The following is a 3,227-nucleotide window of genomic DNA, read 5'->3' on the forward strand; positions in this document are numbered from 1 at the left end:
TAAGTTTCTGGAAGGTGGTTCTTGTGCTTAAAATTAGACTTATTAGTCTATTAATCACTTGTAGCTTTTGTTGACAACTTCAAATTGACCCAGCTGTTAATATCACTTGAGTCGTCATACAATGGTATGACAAAGTTCTAAAATCTACATATATGTAGTACATACAAATGTTTTATAAATCTCGGATATATGCTCCAGTACTTTTTTATATTTACTGTGACAAATAGTTGAATAGTTATTTTTTTAGGTGTCTGTTTATGAAAGGTATGAAAAAGGAGAGGAGAAAAGAGGGAAGTTTTGAGCGTACACGATTAGCTCGATTAAATATTTTTTTTAGATTAACTTATGTCTTTTAAAATGATGACCCATGTCCCAGTATTCCTTAGACTGGCCATCATCAATTCTTTTGGAATTCTTATAACAATTTTCACATGACAACATGGGATTTTTTCAAGTAAGAATTTGAAAAAATCCCATCAAGTTTGTATCGAATTTGTTTTCATTCAAAATTTAGATACTAAAATTGTTCGGAGGTCAAAATTTAAATACCAAAACTGCATTTTACTCCTAGACATATGCTCCTCCACTAGCTTTTCATCTGATTGCCCGCAAGCGGAAAATGTACTATAATATTCTGCATAGGGGAAATTATAACTATGTCCGCGTAAAACAATTCTTCTAGCTAAAACTTTTTGACATGCCAGACGAAAATGCGATGTGTTGGGTAAAGATCGCTGTCTACAATTTACCCATAGAATATTTCTTCATGGCAGATAAAATAATCAGAAATTTGACTGGCTATTCCTTCTCTTTTCTCTTATATTCTAGGTCCAGACTGTTTTTGGCTTCGATTCTCTCCAGGCTCGTGGTCCAGTTTCATTTATCTTCCTTTTGTTGCTAATGTACTAAATATGATCATTAGACTTCTTGAAATCCAGAGACTCTAATTAATTAATAATTTAGAAAAATATTAATCAATCGCACTCTACTTTTCTATGATGGCACGCTTTCGTTATCTTCTTTATTATATATAATCTAATAGATGAACACCATACAAGAAAAATAATGGATGCTGAGATTAACACATCTGCTCAATTTGATAGTTTTGGTATGTATGCACGAAACGAAAAGCTAAAAACTGAAGTCTGGATTTATTCGTCTTAGGATCATTTTGGCCTGCGGTGGCGGTGGGCATGGGAATCAAGAACTTCCTATGTTGTTTTGACACGCAACTAAGACAAGAAGAGTGGATAAGTGAGAAAAGTTAAAAAGTAATAAAATTTTTCTGGACGAAGTTGATTTGGAGAAACATAACACGTGCATAGTGCATCCACACTCCACACTTTATTTTACAATTTTTAAAGTAACCAAAAAATGTGTCAAGTGTTAGTGGCGATGTCTGAATTCTGAAATGGAGTGAGTAAGTGGCAGCTTGGGTTGGGAAAGAACTAATTGTATATCTCATTTCATCTCAGCACTGTCTATTTCAACTGTGCACAATTTCCAGCACCAAACTGCACTATTTTTAACTTTGGCAGGGAAAAAGGCGAAAGACTATCCCCAAAGTGCTAGCTCAAGAATGATTACATGCATTTTTCTTTATCCTTTTTTAGTCTGCTGTTGCTTTGGTGACTTGTCCCGGTGAATTTAAATAATTGTAAGAGAAGGGATCTCTCTTGTTACAATGAGGAAGGACACAGATCCTATCTTTGGGAAAAGGAGAGAATAGAAGGAGATCAGGGTACATGTCGGGGAGGTTACACAAGAAAAGTCCAGCCAAGTAGACTACTGTTATCTAAAACTCTTATGTCAGTTTGCAGGCGAACTTTTTCATAAACTGGGCTAGCTAGTGAAACCTTGGCAGAATATATTGTCGCAGTTTGGATTTTGACCACTCTTGTCATTAATCATCTTGCCCGGAGGTACCCTCTACCTCTTGTAAGTAGTGACTAATCTCCAACTTTGGACTGCTAAGAATTCAGGGCAAAACGAGAAAGCAACAGGGCAATGTAAAATTGCTCTTTTGTCACCTTTCACTTCAATAGTTCAATTCCCTGGTGGATTCTACTCTTCATATTGCTTCGTTGACTTGTTGATTTGAGTAGAAGTGCTCCACTATTTCAGCTTGAGAGTCACATGGCATGGCATGCAGCCATGTTAGTTGAACTTCCTAAGTAATGGAATTATAAGTTGAACGTATTGTTCCAATGCATACGTGTTCTAAGCTCTACTTTAAAGTCAAGCCCCACATATGGTGCTCAAAAACGGATGTAGGCAGCTTTCAGTGGAGGGGAAGGGAGACTAGCTAGGTTAGGCATGCCTCCATTTCAGGAAGGGGATCTTTTATTACTTTTTTGACTTCATTATAGTAATGATTTTTCTATGTTTCGACAACCCTTGCATGAAGAAGTGTCTGAATCTGTCATATATAAATAGAGAACTTGCTATTCAAGAAGCGAACTATTATGTTTAGGCTTTAACCCATCAAACTCCCTATACTGAAGAATGTAATAGCAAATGGCGGGGGGAGCCCTTCACCTATTAGTGACTTTCCTAGCTCTCTCTTTCCTTCTTCCACTGAATGCTCTCCCAACATCGAGTAAAAACTACACTCCTTGTCAAAAGATTGTGCAATTTTTTACTGTTCTTGTTCTTACGGTACTTATTTGGTTAAGCAATTGATTTGTGGTAATCTTTTGTAATTTTAGGGAAAATGCATCTGTTGTATGAAAAACGTGCAATTCAAGGACTAGATGGCATTAACAAGGTAAAACTACTCAAGTTTCAAATTCTACGCAGCCGTACAACAAACCTGATGCATTTGCTTCTTCTTTTTTTTTTTTTTCAAAAAAAAAAACTTTGTTGACACGTTTTGGCCTGTGAAATCAGATAAAGAATGCAGAAGTTGCAAGAGACGACATCACAAGTCGTAGGATGGATGTCCAGGTGAATGACTATCCTGGACCAGGAGCAAATAATCGTCATACGCCCTGAGAAGACGAGGTTTAGCTAGCTTTTGTGCCGGAATTGTCTTGACTATATATATAGTCTGCCTTCGTATAAATATCATATATACCTGTTGTTTGCAGCTTATATGATCTTATTAAAGTAGCTTCCCTAGCCATGGAAACAGGAGACCCAAATCTAATCTCATGAGTGCAACAAATATTGTACCATTTATTGTGTCCGTCGTCGGCTCAATATAATCTATAATTCTGTCTCATAAA

At 36.4% G+C, this 3,227-nt stretch overlaps 1 long non-coding RNA gene across 1 annotated transcript; it reads left to right on the plus strand.

The window, feature by feature from the left end:
• The first annotated feature begins 2,443 nt into the window (after nucleotides 1-2,443).
• LOC140021572 (uncharacterized) lies at nucleotides 2,444-3,227 on the plus strand. The gene is made up of 3 exons (XR_011825456.1): nucleotides 2,444-2,599; nucleotides 2,709-2,767; nucleotides 2,890-3,227. It is a non-coding gene; the product is annotated as an uncharacterized lncRNA (long non-coding RNA).

The sequence above is a fragment of the Coffea arabica genome, chromosome 11e, assembly GCF_036785885.1.
Source record: "Coffea arabica cultivar ET-39 chromosome 11e, Coffea Arabica ET-39 HiFi, whole genome shotgun sequence".
Classification (NCBI taxonomy): domain Eukaryota; kingdom Viridiplantae; phylum Streptophyta; class Magnoliopsida; order Gentianales; family Rubiaceae; genus Coffea; species Coffea arabica.